Source organism: Brachyhypopomus gauderio, chromosome 11 (genome assembly GCF_052324685.1).
Source record: "Brachyhypopomus gauderio isolate BG-103 chromosome 11, BGAUD_0.2, whole genome shotgun sequence".
Taxonomy (NCBI): Eukaryota; Metazoa; Chordata; class Actinopteri; order Gymnotiformes; family Hypopomidae; genus Brachyhypopomus; species Brachyhypopomus gauderio.
The window spans coordinates 10,944,368-10,963,780 of record NC_135221.1 but is presented as its reverse complement, the minus strand read 5'-3'; the positions used below and the strand labels follow the sequence as shown (position 1 = coordinate 10,963,780).

General features: G+C 40.4%; 2 long non-coding RNA genes across 2 annotated transcripts; one reads left to right on the top strand and one right to left on the bottom strand.

Moving 5' to 3' along the window:
- Nucleotides 1-1,518: 1,518 nt before the first annotated feature.
- Nucleotides 1,519-3,980, bottom strand: LOC143527641 (uncharacterized). The gene is made up of 3 exons (XR_013134198.1): nucleotides 3,766-3,980; nucleotides 2,426-2,853; nucleotides 1,519-1,971 (listed from the first exon to the last, which is right to left on the bottom strand). It is a non-coding gene; the product is annotated as an uncharacterized LOC143527641 (long non-coding RNA).
- Nucleotides 3,981-5,697: 1,717 nt separating this feature from the next.
- Nucleotides 5,698-18,719, top strand: LOC143527642 (uncharacterized). Its single transcript, XR_013134199.1, has 3 exons — nucleotides 5,698-5,743; nucleotides 15,991-16,131; nucleotides 17,918-18,719. It is a non-coding gene; the product is annotated as an uncharacterized LOC143527642 (long non-coding RNA).
- The last annotated feature ends 694 nt before the right edge of the window (nucleotides 18,720-19,413 follow it).

The following is a 19,413-nucleotide window of genomic DNA, read 5'->3' as shown; positions in this document are numbered from 1 at the left end:
TGAGCAAATTCCATTTTGTAGTTGAAATGTTTCGAAATATTTTCTCTGTGCTCTGGTTGGCCGGGTGAAGAGGGTGTGCAGGTGTAACCAGTGCTGTGAAGCTCTGGTTAGTGCTGATACTGCTGAGTTGTGATTGTTCCTTCCAGAGCCCCCAACATTTCTAGATTGTTTCTTCTCCTCTTAATTTTCTTGTTTTTACAACTGGCAAAGATGATTTAATAATGAATTTTGTTACTTCATATAGCTTCACATGGAAATGACCTATATTGAGCTAGTTATTTAAAACTTTCAACAGCAAACAAGACAAAAAGAAGGAAGCACAGAAGAAAGATAGGTAGGAAAGGCAGCTATCTTCCCTCCATCAACTTAAAGCATATATTCCTCCACTGAAGTTGTTTTTTCCTCTCGTGTACAGGAAGCTTGAGCAAACGTGCAACAAAAGGCGGAGGAGTCAGCAGGCATAACTCCATGTGTAAACACATCAGGCTTTCAGACCCTATTGTTTAGTGTTGACTAAAACGTCCAACAGGATGTGGACACTGAAAGGGTGGGATTGATCTAACTTAAAGCAGGAAATGGCACCATGAGGTCAAAGGTCACGATAATGAATATGACATTATTATGAATAAAAGATTATTATATTGTGTTACATTTTTCAAATATGGCACTATTATATTCTATTGTATTTCCATATAGTCATAACACATTCTTTGCGCAATAAGTTAAGAATAAGTTTGATTCGTGAAACTGATAGGCCTACTGAATAGAGAGAGCATTTCAAAAAGCACTGGTTTTATATTATAATTTTAATACTGTTGACTAAGGTTAAGAATAACTTAATTCATTAACAGTGGTGATACTAATGTTTATCTTGCAATATTTTGATAGATGCACGTTTAATTGCTATTAATGGTAATTAATGTTAATGTTAATTAAATAATGATTGTAGTACAGGAAATTGTTCAAAAAGTAAAGAAGTAAATACATAAAAAATAAAAAATTAAAAAGAAATAATGAAGAAAATTGAAAATGTGCAACTGTAAAGAATTTTGGTCATATGCCACACTATAAATTTTACTTTCCATCTAAAGTGAAATTTCAACTGCCTAGTAAAGCGTTTAATTGTATTTTCCTGGGGAAAATTGCACCAATGAATCTTATAATTAGAAATAACTTAATGCTTGACATGATTGCAATCAGCGGGGTTGTAATTAAAATGCAAATTCAGAGAGAATATAATTGTTGCGAATAAAGCTTATGTCCCACAGGTAGAGTGAATTAATTAATGGACATTCTCCAAAAACACATAGCCATGCACTTTGCTGAACTTAACACTTTCACTAAACTCAAGTGGGCAAACAACCACACAGGCGCACGATACGCTGAAGGGGTGCTACCAACAAGGGGTGGGGTGGGTGGGGTGGGTGGGGTGGGTGGGGTGGGGTGGGTAGGGAATATGAGGGGTGGATGTGGGGTGGGGTGGGGAGGGGAGGTGTGGGTGGAAGTGCATTTTCATTGATACAGGCCATACAAACTGCATAAAGCCTACACTAACCAAATACATGTACAAAAAAAAGTAATAAAAATCACGCAGTAAAAATTACGACGATGTAATAACTACTAATGAACACGTGAGTTAATTTTGTTGTTCAACCAAAAATGTGTTTCATGCGACAACAATAGCTAAAGAGTAGTAGCTATTAGGACATGTGGTCGGTGTCAACCATATTCTGACATATTCATGATATTATGCTGCATGATTCGAATAGAAGAAATAATCCAATTGGAGATGAATCTTTGGAAGAAGGCCGTTCATGCTATATGTACTTTTAGCACGCGAAAGTAAACTGAGAAGAAGCAAAAATTGAGTGGAAGGTGTAACTTTTGGTGGGCGGGGTGCATCTGTATTCTTTGCTGTTTGCTGTTGCTCACTTGAGTGTGGACACGGCATCCTGATGAAACAGGAGTCTCCTAAACAAATAATTGAAATAGTTTAAATGTATTGTCCCACACGGCCACACTACTCGGTTTATCCATAGACAATTATGTTCTATTTTTTTAATTGAAAATATATAACATTTCTGTTAACTGTTGACAATTGCTAAATTATATATAAATCTTTTGTTTACTTGTTTTTGTATTGCTGGAGAACATTACGTTCCAAGATACAAATTTTAAACTGCATCTTGCAACAAAGATGGAAGTAAAATTTGTTTATATTTATTTATATTTACATTACATCTGCATTTAGCAAATTCTCAGATGCAGAGTGACTTACAAAAGTGCTGTCATTTACTCATAAGTGGTATCCCAGCCAGTACAGTAGGTTAGAGTTCAAGTGTGAAATAAGTGCAAGCTGTATATCAGACCATAATAAGTGAAATAACAATCAATATGAAACAATGCATGCTAGAGTTTCAGTTACCCAACAGTAGAATTAACATTATGGGTGCTGGATCAATGCTCAAAAGTAATCTTCAAATAGATAAATCTTCAATCTGCGTTGGAAGCCTGGAAAGGACTTCATTATCTGGACAGCCAGTGGAAGCGAGTTGCACCATCTGGGAGCAGGACAGAGAAAAGTCTTGACGCTTCTCTTTTTGAGAAGTGTGGTGCTTCAAGCTGAGCCACGCTGGAGGCTTGAAGTACTGGAGGTACAGACCAAGTCTTGACCACCGTCATATATGGAGAAGATGGTGGATTTTTGGCTTTTTAGGTGAGGTTTTTAATCTGATGCGGGCAGCTGCTGGAAGCCAGTGAAGGGAATGCAGCAGTGGAGTGAGGTGTGAACTTTGGAAGACTGAAGACTAGTCACGCTGCTGTGTTCTGGATCAGTTGTAGAGGTCTCATGGCCTGTAGAGGAAGACCAGCAAGAAGTGAGTTGCAGTAGTCGAGCTCAGACAAGAGACGGCACAAGCACCTGGGTGGAGAAAGAGCTGAAGCCTTCATATGTTTCAAAGGAGAAATCTGCAAGACCAGGTCAGATTTGAAACATGAGCTGAGAATGACACCTGGTTGTCCAACGTTATTCCCAGGCTATGACCATATTTATGTACAGTATATTGTTTGTCAAATTTATTAATTTACTATATTATATGTCAGAAACCATCTTTACACACGTCAATCTAAGCTTCCAGTGATCAAGCCAAAGCCAACACTAGAAACGATAGTCCCCTAAGAGAATGAGGAAAGAACCTTTAGAGGAACCAAGACTCAAACTAGTCCATCCTCCTCTTGTTCACACTGGACAGTAAAACAGCTCTTTAACTACCTAAAACTGCATATACTACATCTTTCATATATTATGTATTGTATTAACACAACTATTGTGTTTTCTAAACTGAATGTCACTGGTAATTTGTTGAAGCTGGTGAATCTCCCCTAAAACAGCACGCCTCTCTGTGCTCTTTAATAAATACTCAGCTCATCAGCGTTTTTGTTAATACACCCACGGCTCCACCACATCGTGAAATATTCGTCTGGAGATTATTATTAAGGAGAATTTGAAAGCACATCTAAACCTGTAGGAAATTACACAGGTAATCAGTGGGTGTTCTTTATTACATTAGCAATTTAACTTTAGTTGATTAATAAAAATGTAATGAAATCCTTTCAAATTATCCAACAGTGTTTCTATATATTACCTGATGATTTTGATACAATTTAACTGTATGCTTTCAGTGGATGATGTAAATGGACATCTAACTGATAAACTACAAATAAAAAAGAATTTCTTTAATAATTCTAGTGTTTCTGTTGACTTACCTTCAGAATTATTTCATTTCCTGGCAAGCCTTTTTTTAATCGTCTCATTATAAAGATTCAGTCGCCCCTCACAGTAGACATGCAACAGAAGAACACTAGATCTGTCTGATCTACATTCACAGCATTTCCTGTTTGCACAACATACTGCACACAATCTCTTCTCACCAGTGAAACCTAGCTGGAAGGCTGCACAATGTTTGCTTTCAACAGTGGAATTGGTATCCGATAACACAGGCTTTTGCTGGCAAGAAGAGTAATTTGTGGCTTCCTCTGCCCAATTATCCAGTGAGGATTGTCTTCGTGCTCATTCTGGGGCTGCATGGGTCTGAGAGGCACACAGAATTCACCACAATCTCCCCCAGCTCCTTCTTGCATGCAGGTCAGTGTCAGGTGGTGTTTCAGAGAAAAGCTCACTCATAGCTGCTAGCATTTCTTCAGAGTTCATATCTGAGTTCTCCTAAAAGTGGTTTAGAGGATTATAGGTTTACAATTACCTGATGTAATAAAAATGAAGGGGAAAAAAAGATGGTTACTATGTTTTAAGTGATTACATTTTAGACTTAGACCTGAGAATAACATGACAGCAAGACTTTCGTGTCTTTGCACGCAGAGCATAAGTACTGGGGGTGAGTGCAGTGATTTGATTTGATTTAAGGGTTTTGAGTTATACCAACGCTTGCAGCCTGGCAACTGTTGCCGAGGTGTATGCACATAAAAGTACCAACCATTCATCGCTGTGTGTTTGACTACTAGAAATGGATGGAGCAGGTGAACGACAAAGAGAAAAATAAAATGAAACAAGACATTAAGAAGTCACATTTGTTAAAAATCACCCTTCTGACAATCAAACAAAAATACACTATGGGATAGGAAAATGTTCAGTTATAATTATTACAAGGACAAAAATGTTGATTGTTAGATACTAAAGGAATAGAGGTACCCATCTCTTTCATTTCCCATCTTTAGAGTGAAGAAGTGTCATGTCTCTTCAGTGACTGCTGAACTAGAAAGATGCAACTCCATGGTGATTCTGATAGTCTGGCAAGTTAATGCAATCAAAACTCACAGGCATCACAAACTAATGTGTCATTGAATGAAATGTAGCTGGTTTTGTTTTCTGTTCATTTTCACTTTTTGATTTAGAGTATTTATTTTAGACTGTGTTTTAAATGAATTGTGGGAATGTGTAATATCGGTACATTGCGATGTTAACAGCAGAAGCCTAACTGTCACCGTCTGTTGAAGTGTCCTTATTATTCAGAAAGTCTTGGTGAATTCATAATCTTGCACTGCCACCTTGAGGACATGTAAAGAACTGCACATGTGCTGAAACAAATTACGACGACGTCACAAAAAATACAGCGAATACATGCTGGGCAATGCGCTATGCATGGAATCAGTATTTGGAGAAGTTCTTTTGAAAAAGGAGAACTCAGTAACTGTTGAAGGAGTGGTTTGTTTTGCATCACATTGCACCAATTCTGGAGTGTCAGGTGAAGAAGCTGGGTAATTCAGGCCCATTACTGGTTTCCACTTAGTCATGCACTACTGTAATGCACCAAATCAACACTCTCTCAAGCCTGGTATAATGTCCTGGACAGTTTCATGAGCCATGGCTGATGAAATGACAACCTCTCTGTGTGAAATTACTACACTTAACCTTCAGGAAGGTGAGAGACATCTTCCTGGATCTTTCACAAGGGCTTTCAGAAAACTTAAAGTACTGGAGATGCTTTGTAAATGACATAGTATTGGTATGCAAAATAATTGTTCGTGCGTGTTAACCTCCTTAAATAAAGGAACGCTAGGAAGGATTTTTGCAATGCATTTTTGTATATTTTGTTGCCATCCTACAGGATTGCTACCAAGAAACTGGCAAACCAGACCCCCGATGTAACTTTTCATGTTGTATCTACTGTTTAATTATTACATTCAGGTTGTGTCATGGAAGAACAAGCCGTCTCCTGTTTCTTGCAAGGTGAGAGTCCATCAGTGTCGTTAAGCAAAAGCTTGTCTCAGTGGTTCCCAGTGGGAGCCCTGGTCTGTTTTATGTTTACTCTCCTGTGTGATAGTGAGTGAATCCACAGCCTGTGGCGTTCCATTCGGATTAGATTCCTTCTCTCTCTCCCACTGTCTGGCCCTGTCAGCAGTTTCCACAGACACTAGCTAATCCCTGCCCTCAGAGGAATGACCATTACGGGGAACCGCCACTGCCAATAGAATCACAAACTCACCACAGCCACTAGTCTACACGTACCTTGCTTATCTTTTTTTAAAATCTATCACTCAGAACAAACAGGGAGGCAAACAGGTCCTGTGTAGAAAAAGGCCGGCCCATCACACTTAACAAGCCTTTCCTTTCCTGCTCACGGCCTCTCAAAAGCGTTTACAGTAGCCAGTTGCGCCAAAGCTGCGGCTGCAGTGGCGCCTGCAAAATGGCGCCCGAACAAGGCAATAAAAGCTGGACAGGATGGTGCTTTTACATCTCAGGGGGAAACTCGATTTCAGCGCAGCGTACTTCACTTCACAAACGCACGCACGTCTTAAAAAGAAAACGTCTCAAGTGGCAAACGGGCGGAATTATAGCATGGAGGGTTTCATTAGTGCTTAAAGTGGGTTAAATTACATACTGGTGTGACGGCAAGTCATTTTTGTCCAGGCAATAGCTGTGTAAAAAAAACTAAACAAAACTGATTATGCTGACATGCAGTATATAAGACAGCTTAAGTAACCACTAAGGACCATGTGCGTTTTTTCTGTTTTATAATGAAAGAGTCAAGGGTGTGGCCACATTGTGTTTTAACAGCTTTAACAGAGCTCACGCAGCAGAGGGAGGGATGCATCCTGGTTAAGGCTTAATCTAATTTTAATTCTGGACATCAGCATGTTCCCGCGGTGACAGTAAAGCAGGAGAAAACGCGGCTCAGGCTGTTTCTTTAGCCTCTGGGCTACCTGGCAATAACCACTCCGCTTACCCTAAAGCTCATCAAGCTCTTAAAAGCAGCCACAAACGAGCTCGCACACAAGCCCCTGGCTCAACACCACTTATTACATTTCTATCATGCATTTTTAATGGTTGCAAAGATGAGACAGGTGCCTCCCACACCACGTAGTCCAAATAAGTGAGACCTTGATCTAGAGCAGAACGGGACATAATCTTTCCATATATATTTGTAATAACTTGTTGTTTATGTGCGTCAGCATCGCTGGAACAGAGCAATAATGCTGGCGAAACCCCTGCAGAGATTCTGAGATTGACACTTAAAGGAATAAAGAAAAAAAGTACTATATACATATATATATAATACACACACACACACACACACACACACACACACACACGCACACACACACACACACACACACACACACACACACCGCTCAAAAAAATAAAGGGAATACTACAATAACATATCCTAGATCTCAATTAATAATATATTCCAGTTGAAAATCTTTTATAACATAGTGGAATGCGTTGAGAACGGATCAATGTAAATTAATGTAAATCAATATTATTATCCCATGGAGGTCTGGATTTGGAAACATACTCAAAATCAAAGTGGAACATCAAATGACAGGCTGATTCAACTTCAGTGGAACTTTCTCAAGACAAGTTAAAATGAGGTGCAGTAGTGTGTGTGGCCTACACGTGTCTGTATGACCTCCCTACAATGCCTGGGCATGCTCCTGATGAGGCAGTGGATGTTTACCTGAGGAATCTTCTCCCAGACCTGGATTAAAGCGTCAGTCAACTCCTGGATCTGTGGTGCAACGTGGTGTTGGTGGATGATGTCCCAGATGTGCTTGATTGGATTCAGGTCTGGGGAACGGGCAGGCCAGTCCATTGCATCAATGCTTTCATCATGCAGGAACTGCTGACACACTTGAGCCACGTGAGGCCAAGCATTGTCATGTATCAGAAGGAACTCAGGGCCCACTGCACCAGCATATGGTCTCACAATGGGTCTAAGGATCTCATCCTGGTACCTAATGGCAGTCAGTGTACTTCTGACTAGCACATGGAGGTCTGTGTGGCCCTCTAAAGAAATGCCTCCCCACATCATTACTGACCCACTGCCAAATTGGTCATGCTGGAGAATGTTGCGGGCAGCAGAACATTCTCCACAACGTCTCCAGACTCTGTCACATCTCCAGACTCTGTCATGTGCTCAGTGTGAACCTGATCTCATCTGTGAAGAGCACAGGGCACCAATGGCAAATCTGCCAATCTTGGTGTTCTGTGGCAAATGCCAATCGCCCTGCACGGAGTTGGGTTGTAAGCACAAGCCCCACTTGTGGACATTGGGCCCTCATACCACCCTCATGGAGTCTGTTTCTGACAGTTTGAGCAGAAACATGGTTATTAGTGGCCTGCTGGAGGTCATTTTGCACAAAGGAGGAGTTAGTTGTCCTGCTGAAAAGGTCTGTGGTCACCACCTGCAGAACCACTCCTTTATAGGGGGTGTCTTCCTAATTGCCTCTCATTTCTACCTGTTGTCTGTTCCATTTGCACAACAGCAGGTGAAATTGATTCACAATCAGTGTTGCTTCCTAACTGAACAGTTTGGCTTCACAGAAGTGTTGTTGACTTGGAGTTGTTTACGTTGTTTAATTTTAAAGTTTTATATTATGCTCAAGCAACTTGAATTACATCTGCATTTTATAGCTTTTACTACATTCTGTAAACATGAAAAATTATTCATAGTTCACCTGTAAAAACACCTAACAATCTCAAACAGTAGAGTAATCCCACCAGACTATTGCCTCTGCTGCCAGGTGGCCTTAAGGAGTGAGTATTGGGAAATGATTGTTACCAGATCCAGATGAAAGACTCTTCAGAATGCACTTCTCTAGACTGTTTTGCAAATGAATGATTAGTCTGACTTCATAAATATTCCTGACTGAAATCTCTGTGCTGTTATTGATTTGTGTTTCCTTACCCACTTAATTATCCTACAAGGAGAGAGTGAGAGTGAGAGATAGAAAGAGAGAGAACAGTAGAGGGAGAGAGAGAGAAAGAGAGAGAGAGAGAGAGAGAGAGAGAGAGAGAGAGAGAGAGAGAGGAGAGAGAGTGACAGAGGATTTCCCCAGAGAAACAAATCTAGTTTAAAGTGCTGACAAGAGGCCATTATGCTGCTGCAAACCAATCAATTCACTTTTGTAGACAGAAACTGACTCTAAGGCTATTTGGTAGAAAGATTAATTATTTTGAAAACAATAACCTGGCAAACAAATGGAAATTAATACTCCAATTTAATACTGTACTCACCACATCAGTGCACCTGAGCTGTTTCTTCCACTCTCCTCTAAACTCAGGCACTGCCGTTGTGTTCAGTTTCATTAGGCATATTATGTTTGCAGAAACGAGACTGGGCTTTAGTCTACTTTTCGAATTTGACATGTATGACAGAAGCATTTCTTGTTCTTAGAATTGTAGTGTTATAGTACATTACTACATCATTATCCATCTGTCCTAACAATCATATGAGAACGTATACTGAATATGCATACATACCATGCATATTTGTGAAAGTTCGTGTATGTTAGGGATCTGACAGACTTTTATAGCAGTCCGCTGTGACATGCAGACAGAAAATGCACAGAATGCAATCTGATGTCAGCGTGTAGTTGTTATGAAGAAAAAAAAAACATTTTGTATTCGAGTGAAGAATCCTTATGCAAAAGTACCATTTTTACAAGAGTTTTTCAAAAAACAAACACTTTCATGCATGTTATGCATGTCCTTGGGTTTTGTGTGTTGCGACAAAAACAGCCTTAAAAAACAATTATTTTCAAGCGAAACCTCTTCGGCCTGCTGGATCTTTGTAGGCATGATGACTATGTTCTCTCTCCCAGGGAACCAGCATGACTGACACAAGTGCAGTGCTCTCTGTGTGTGATTCCCCCGGAGCATTTGAAATAACTCCAACAATGTTGTTCCCTCTCCTTCTTTTGTCAGGTAAAGCTCATCTTCATCTGTGAATGTGCAGGGTACCATACTGGAGAGTAGACGATTTACTCCCACATATTCATGCCACAGGTCTTTAACTCTTTCAGAATATTTTTCAAATGGTGCGCTGTCAAATTTTTTCATCTTTGTGTGATGCTGTTTGAAAGGTACAATGCAGTGAATGGGTACCTAAAAGTACTGAAGATGAGCACAGAAGTGGGCTGTTTTGTACTGATTTCACTGTGGACTGTAGAGAAAGCTGCAGGTGAAAAAGAGACATTTTTCACCTGTGCTGTTGTGGGAATGTCCTAGTTACAGCAGCATATCTTCTGTGATTGGGCTGAACTCCACCCCTGCTTTACTACAATCTCAACCCCTGCTTTACCACAATCTCAACCCCTGCTTTACTACAACCTCAACCCCTGCTTTACTACAACCTCAACCCCTGCTTTACCACAATCTCAATCCCTGCTTTACCACAATCTCAATCCCTGCTTTACCACAATCTCAATCCCTGCTTTACCACAAACCCAATCCCTGGTTTACCACAAAGTCAACCCTGGTTTACCACAAAGTCAACCCTGCTTTACCACAAACTCAACCCCTGGTTCACCACATACTCAACCCCTGGTTCACCACAAACCCAACCCCTGGTTCACCACAAACCCAACCCCTGGTTCACCACAACCTCAACCCCTGCTTTACCACAATCTCAATCCCTGCTTTACCACAATCTCAATCCCTGCTTTACCACAATCTCAACCCCTGCTTTACCACAATCTCAATCCCTGCTTTACCACAATCTCAATCCCTGGTTTACCACAAACCCAATCCCTGGTTTACCACAAAGTCAACCCTGCTTTACCACAAACTCAACCCCTGGTTCACCACATACTCAACCCCTGGTTCACCACAAACCCAACCCCTGGTTCACCACAAACCCAACCCCTGGTTCACCACAACCTCAACCCCTGCTTTACCACAATCTCAATCCCTGCTTTACCACAATCTCAATCCCTGCTTTACCACAATCTCAACCCCTGCTTTACCACAATCTCAATCCCTGCTTTACCACAATCTCAATCCCTGGTTTACCACAAACCCAATCCCTGGTTTACCACAAAGTCAACCCTGCTTTACCACAAACTCAACCCCTGGTTCACCACATACTCAACCCCTGGTTCACCACAAACCCAACCCCTGGTTCACCACAAACCCAACCCCTGGTTCACCACATACTCAACCCCTGCTTTACCACAAACTCAACCACTGCTTTACCACAAACTCAACTCCTGGTTTACCACAATCTCAATCCCTGGTTCACCACAAACTGAACTCCTGGTTTACCACAAACACAACCCGTGGTTCACCACAAACTCAACCACTGGTTCACCACAAACTCAACCACTGGTTCACCACAAACTCAACCACTGGTTCACCACAAACTCAGTCCCTGGTTCACCACAAACTCACCTCCTAGTTTACCACAAACTCAACCACTGGTTCACCACAAACTCAACCACTGGTTCACCACAAACTCAACGCCTGGTTCACCACAAACTCAACTCCTGGTTTACCACAAACTCAACTCCTAGTTCACCACAAACTCAACCTCTGGTTCACCACAAACTCGACCACTGGTTCACCCCAAACTCAACCACTGGTTCACTACATACTCAATCCTGCTTTACCACAAACTCAACCCCTAGTTTACCACATACTCAACCCTTGGTTCACCACATACTCAACCCCTGGTTCACCACACACTCAACCTCTGGTTCACCACAAACTCAACCAGTGTCGCTCCTCTTCCTTTTAGTCCATGTCCTCCTTTAGGCCTACCTCTACCACTCTTCCTCTCCTTATGGCTCTTGTTCTGCAGGACCTCTCCTCATCACCCACCCTCTGCATCTTCCTCAGTGTTGACTTCCATTTTTAGATTTCTGTGTCTAGTATAGAGATGCATGTTGAGTGTTTTTCAGAACATTGTGTGCTGTGTTAGACTGGTGTTGCACACCAGGTAAGATGCTGAAAATATGCTGAACGTTCTGCACATCTGTTGTGAGCTCTTGATCCTTGAGAGTCAGGTGTCATTCACTGGTGTTATTTATTATTTTAGATCATACACAAAACACAGTACATTACAGAGAGATATACATATTTAAAATGATGGAAGATTTTATCCAATCTTTATCTAATCTGATGTTGGATTACTATATAATTGTCACAGTGGACCGAGCACCCAAACAGAGGGACACGTCCACAGCTATGTACACACACACGCACACACGCACACACACACACACACACACACACACACACACACACACACACACACACACACACACACACACACTCTTAATACCTCAAAAATAAACTCAAATGTTTATCCCCAAAAGTTACAATTGTCACACTCCTGGGTTTTTCCGGCTGTAGCACAAACAATTCAACCCCTAAAAAGCAGCCAGCTGTGCGTACCGTCTCATAGAAGGTGAGTGTGTGGTTGAGGAGCAGCACATGACAGTTCTCCAGACGCAGTCCCTCACCAGCCAGGCGTCCCACGAACCGCACCAGCTCTATGACTGTATCCACAAAGCTGGACAGGGTCATAGTGCTGGGAAGAGCTAACACTCAACACACCCTCTCAAATGAAAGACCTAAAAGTCCTAAATTACATTTAGTATGCACCAGATGTGCCTCATACTGAAAAAGAGTTTGCACCTGCCGATCACCCCCCTCCCAATCACCAGATTATTGATGGTTTGGTTCCTGTTCCTCGTCCAAGCCCATGGGTACTCTCTCCTGTGCTTGATAGTGACACTCTGAGTGTGCTACTGCACTGAACAGTGTCTCTGCACTCTGGGGTCAGCTGCCAGCGCTCATACCTTTTCCTACTTCTTTCCTTTATCGCTTCGCCAGCTCGTCGCTGTGCTCTTTTGCTTTGTTCTATGAAGGAGAATCAAGCAGCTTACGTGTCTCATCCACTCTCTGCCCACGACGCAGTTATCTTGTGTCACAGCGACAACATGTGGCTTTCTGAGGTGTTTTTTTAGATTGCCAACACATGCTCATAGGTCCAATGTCCAGAAGATTGTAGGTTTATTACTGTGATACAAGCCTTCTGTTCATGAGTCAGCAATGCTTTAGACTATGTAAATTCATTCTACATCACAGCCAGGGCTCCTTTGTATTCATGTAGCTCATTAATGTATATATGTTTTATAAGATGTAAAAATACCCAAATATACATTTATGAGATATTAATAATGTATTAGTACAAATTAACATAATATTTTGTTTTATTTTTCACTCAATTTTATAATGCATATAAGGGAAAAGAAAATTCAGTTGTGTGTGTGTGTGTGTGTGTGCGCACGTGTGCCTGCTAGCAGGGGCAGTTATCCTGCAAGCCCATTAGACTGGTGTATTTACATATTCCCTGCTGACTGCAGTGTGGGGCTAACCTGCCTTCACTGTTTTTCTTATGGGTGTAGTCTCTTTCTTTTGAGTCTTTTGAAAGGGTGGTTATTTCCTGTTTATTTTTACACATAAAAAGACAGTTGAGCATGACTCTTGATTTGATTCCCTGAGTATATCAATTATTCAATGTTTTATGCTTTATTAAGTGTTCGATTTTGACCCTTTGTACAACAATGGTGGAGCATTTAATTCACGTTCCATCTCATAATAGCAATTAGTATTTACAAATGCTTGCTTCTTTCTTGTAATAATAGACCATGACCCTTATCATGTAATTTCCAACACTGATTTTTACAATCAACTTTGTGATCTCACAATCACATCGTGAGACGTTTCACACAAGTAAGAGAACTCAGCTAAGTGGCTTGTCTCAAGGTCAGCACTTATGAGACAATGCAGACAGGTGTGCGTTCATATAAAGAGCAGAGGGCCCAGCAAGCACACAGAGCTACATGTGACTCCTCACCTGGAACATGCAGCTTCCAACACAGCAAATTAGAGCTACGACTATTGACAAACGCATGACGAAAGTCGTCCTTCAAGTGAGCTGCTTTACTGGTTTACACAATGGAGCCAGTGATATAAGCAGAACGCTAAAGCAAATATGCTGAAAATGATCAACAAAAAGCCCAGATTTGTGACATATTAGCAGCTATTGTAAACTGTAGACCTCCTTTGCCACTGGGTGGCAGACCAACACAATGTCAAAAAGAGCAAAGACAAGCTCACGTCTGCTGGGCTGTGATTTATAATCCACTATCTTTCAAACAACTGAATGAAAATGGCACCAGTGACTAACTGTAGCTGCAGGAGGGGAACTGTGTCACTGGCGCTGTTATATACTCTTTATCTTCATACACACATTTACTCATTCCTACATGTGGGTGCACAAACAAATCAAATGCAAACATGTCGCAGAGCCAACATGTGGCTTTCTGAGATGATTTTTGAGGCTCTCACCACAGGTCCAATGTCCAAAAGATAATGTCCTGAGTGTGAATTGCATAAATAAACAGTTTTAGAATTACATTACGTCTCATCTCCATGACAACAAGGTTAGAAATCAGTCCTGCCATTTCCATGAAACTGTGAGATGTTTTATGTCTTTCTTTGTTCTTACTTTTTGTGTGTATTGAGGGAATAGGTATTTACTATGCAGAAACTTCTAACCAGTGGTTGGCTTTGGCCAATAGCACAAGCTTCACAGAGAGTACAACTGGTCACACATATCCAGGGGACTAGCAGCACATTCTGGGCCCTGTACACTCTCAATGTCAGTGGGCCCCTATAAATGCCAGTAAACGAGGCACATAAACAAAAAAAAATGCGACCCTCTCCCTACTCGGGCCCTTGGTAGTCAGGTCCACTTTTCCTCCCATTACCACGCTCATGCACATATCACACATGACAGTGCACACACATTATTCTCCACTTAAATAGGTCACAGTGTGGCATGATCAGTGTGTTTGAGGTTGCAGTTGTGGGACGCAGAGCCTGTTGACATATAGTTGACTGGGGTTTACCAAGGAACAATAGACTGGACCTTTCGAGCCATGAGAAACACACAGAAGCTAAAAGAATATTCTGGAGGAGACTTGTACATTCAAACCCAGCTTGGTGGCCTTTTTAATGAGAGGAGTGTCATGGCTTAGAGACTTGTGTCAAGGTTGTGTTCCTTCTTCTCTGGCACACTGATCTAAAGTTAGCATACCCGTCATATCCACAATGTCGATTCCAGTTTATTGGGGTTATGAAAGTCAGTTATAAAAGAAAAATAAATTGGAAAGATACCATAAAACATTCCACATCGAAACATATGATACTTTTACATTTGAACTTAGTTTATTGATCATAAATCACTATTTTAAAAAGTGAATGCAAACAATAATTAATTATCAACCATAACATATTAGCTCATTTGAGCTTTCATACTTAGCCAGGTAGAAGTTACCCCGTATGTCAATATAATTGTTGCTATTATTATTATGTTTTTAATTATTATTATTATTATTATTATTATTATTATTATTATTATTATTATTAAACAAACAAAAGTGAAATCATTGAGTACCATAGTTAAATGCTATTGCATAATTATGATGACTGTGGAAAACAATATCTTGCGTTTTAGGACTTGTGAGGTTGGGTGAACTGAGGCAGATCAATATAATCGCTATAGCAAGTGCAATCGTTCGTTTAAACAGTCCTTGGAGTATTGATTTCCTTCTGCAGAATGACTCCTGCATATTATTTCAATTCATCACATGTTCCTGCCTCTTCCACTACCTCCACAATAGTCTATACCTGGATTGAGTCCTTAGCAACAATAAAATGATAATACATGTATATTTATTGATTTGCATGTTGTTGCACTGAGCCAGCTAAGACCACTGAATCACTGCCCAATGGCAGGCCTTCTTTGAAAATGCACAGTGTTCACCTTGGTGTTCACTTGATTCTCATGTATGTGTCAAATGTAATGTAATGATCTTTTATCACTTGGTGTCAGTGATGTACAGACAGCCCAGGTGGCTCCAGGTTTGAAATGAAAAGAGTTGCTACTCTACTTCCTCAGCAGAGGACGAAGCAGCACATATAGCAGCTATCAGTTGCTGTTTTTTAAAGACACCAGCTGATTCTTTGTCAAATACTAACTAGGCTACACTATAAACAAGACACTGATATTGAGCAATGCTATAGAACATTATATTGCCACCATCCACTCTTGTAATTCAATAGGAAGAAGTAGCTCAATATAAAAAAGCCAAATTTTTATGCATGTCCTATATTGACAGGGATAAAAAAATTCCTATTTCTGGCGTACGTAGCAGCGAGAGTCCTTCCCCAGAGGCCTGGGATGTCTGCTGGAAAACCCCTTTGTTCTGAAGCAACACCTGAGATGCCTGAAGCCTCCGTGATTTTAACAGCATTCAACTGTAAGCAGCCAGAAGACATTCTTTATATTTCAAACATGTACATGGCACAAAATAAACTTTGCATGTGATATAATGCCAGTGAAAGTCTTTTCAGGATGAAAACACACACAGTCTTTGAATTTCTTGTATGTTTGTTGTGGCATAATAATAATAATAATAATTATATATTATAATTATTATTATAATTATATATATCCACTTGTGATTATACACAATTATTGTGACGATGGGTGCGGCGTTAAGGACGAGACACTGAATCCTCTTTGCAGCAAACGTCACGGAGCTTTAATAAATACATATAGAGCGTATAGCGCACGTAGAACACTGAAGATATACAGAGACGTGTAAACATTAGACAACGACGAGCACAGGACACTGCGCGAGCGCACATTAAATAGACAGACCACATTAGCCCCACATGATTACGAGACGATTCACAGGTGAGACTGATTATCACTCGACATAACCATAACCACGGGAATCCACTGACGCAGACAAAGCACGTGGACAACGTTGACACACGCCCAAAAGGGAGGGGCCGGGGTCCTCAACGTGACATATATCACATACACGCCCTCACGTCTCTCTCTCTCTCTCTCTCTCTCTCTCTCTCTCTATATATATATATATATATATATATATATATATATATATATATATATATATATATATATAGTCTTAAAAGACTAATACATTTACGCCTTTAAAAATAAATAAGTAAATTTAATAACTTTGAGAACTAACGTGAAGTTTCTTAAATGGTAAAACCCCCATATTTCCCAAGTCTCTTGAGGGTCCTGTGAACTATGACGGTCTGAAAGTTGAAAGTTCCATCCATTGAGCAGCATTTGCTGCCAATATTTACTTCCTTTGGCAAACCGCTACTTTAAAGCAGTCCGTGAGAGCTCTGCTACTGTGGTACTGTGAAGAAGAGGTGTTCTCCTTTTGCACAGCCATATAGATTTTTTGCTTCTCATGATTCTTTACCACTAATCGACTGAGAAGAGTATAGGCTATAATCACTTTTTTTGTATACACTGACCTTAGGGTTTTCCCTTAAATCTCTGCTTTATCAAGTTTGTTCACCTCTGCCTTATCGTAACTGTATCAATAGATCGTTGAGCAGCCATAAGCACATTTCATATTTGTTTCTCTGTCTGGTATAATGCAGTGAACCTTGTCGTTAACACCAATCTCTGCTGTTACATATGTGCTAGTAAAGACTTAGCTTACAATGGTGATACACTACAAAACATCATTCATCCAAAATACTTACAATCATAATGCAACCTAGTGACAAGAAAATTGCACAAGGTGATACTTGACTTTATATCTATGCTTAATATAACTGAAATGGAAATAAACAATTAATACATTAATACATATACATTAAAATTTATTTTCTATTTCATCAGGCATTTTCTCAGCCATGCATTTTCATTCATTCATTTATTTCTCGTGGGACGTTTTCAGTCCTTGTCTGTTGGCTGCCTAATCTAATCATTGGTGCACTAAAGCAGCCCAAACAAAGTTGACCAGGCAGCACTGAAGATCCAAGGTTACTCGGACTAAATCAGCTCACTCCACAAGACAAACAAGGACACAGCGATGACACCGTTAATAACTTCACAGCTAGTGGACATGGGGGACTTAGGAAGCGATATAGGAGAGGCTGAAGGTGGAAAGAGAGAGTGAAAGAAAAAAAGAAGCGAGATAAATGAGTACAATCATTTTTTTTTAAACAGTGTTTCACGCTCTAAGCTGTATATCTCTTTTACACCTCCAGACTATGCTGGCCTCCCCCAGGCCTGAGTCTCACCCCTCAGTCCCAATGGACAGAGACAAAGAGGAGACTGAGAGTGGAGGAAGGACGGGGCTCACAGCTTCTCTCCTCTCTGCTCATGTCTTATCTGCTCTGCTTGCTGTGGTTCTCAATGTTTGTTGCCTCCCAAGTGCTTTCTTGGCCTAGTAAAGGTTTCCCGCTTTTAAGCGAGAAAGACGACCTGGGGCTTCTTCAGGGTTCATCAAGATCGTTCTGTGCTGTTTTCTGATTGGATTGATGTTTGACTGACAGAGTACAATGGCCAATGACAGAGGTCTAGACTTGATTCAGCCACAGAGTCAAGTCTACAAGCTGCAGCTTGTCTTAGATTGCACTTCTTTTTGATTTTACTTCAACATCGACATGTTGGTAATGCATATTTTGGTGTATAACATACACTACCAATTTTTGTACAAGATCTGTTGATTTGTGTGCTATGCATGAGGTTGGTGTAAAAACAGAAGCATTCATTTTCTTTTAAGAAACAGTTATAATTAATGAGATGTATTTTACTTTTAAATCAATCTATGATGAATTTGTTCCATTAGAGATATGGATTAGCAATCATCTTTTAAGGCTAATAAAACAAGTAGAATGACATTAAGATGCCACAGGAGGGGATTCGGTATTAATCTGTGGAGGTGTGAGAAGTAGAAAAAGGAATATAAACCTTTAGTCAGAGCTCCTTAAATATTTATTTTCACTCTTGACTAAAATGTATATAACACTGATGATACTGTAACTAGACAAATAAGCTAATGCACACTGCACCAACAACAGTGTTAACACACTACAGAAATGTGTGAAAACAACACTGCCTTATTTCAACCCAACCTCAAGATATCCTCTTGCTCATTATGCTATATGTATGTATTTAGCTGCTTGATGTCCTGTTAAAAATAAAATAAATAACAAAACAATGTTGGTTCATGTTATACTGTAAAATATCCAACCCATCAGACATAGACGAGTATAGAGGTGCTAACAATGCAGTTTAGTGATAAAGACAACACCATATCACTTCAACAAAACAATTATGATTCAGGACATGTGTGAACACAGTGCATGTTTACAGAGCCACTTACACCTAAACTGGTGTCAGAAATTCTCAGGTGATGAACAGATTCTTCCCTTAAGCCCTTTTGCTTATGTGTGGTTGAGAAGAATCAACAACACCCCCCCCCACCTCTCTCTCTCTCTTTACTTAATATCTGTGAATTCTCCATAGAAATCTTTCCTGTTACCCTCCTGAATTATGAATGTAGTTTAATGAGGATGTTTCCCACCAGAACATGGTCATTGGAAACAGCTGAGCTGGTAGATTTTCCCCAGTGAGGTACACATAAAGCTTCTGATCTGTTCAAAATGGCATGTGGTCTACACTTTTTTTTTGCTACAGAAAATACACTTTCCATTCGATAAGGACAGTTTTGTCTGCTACTGTCACAGGGAAGACCATC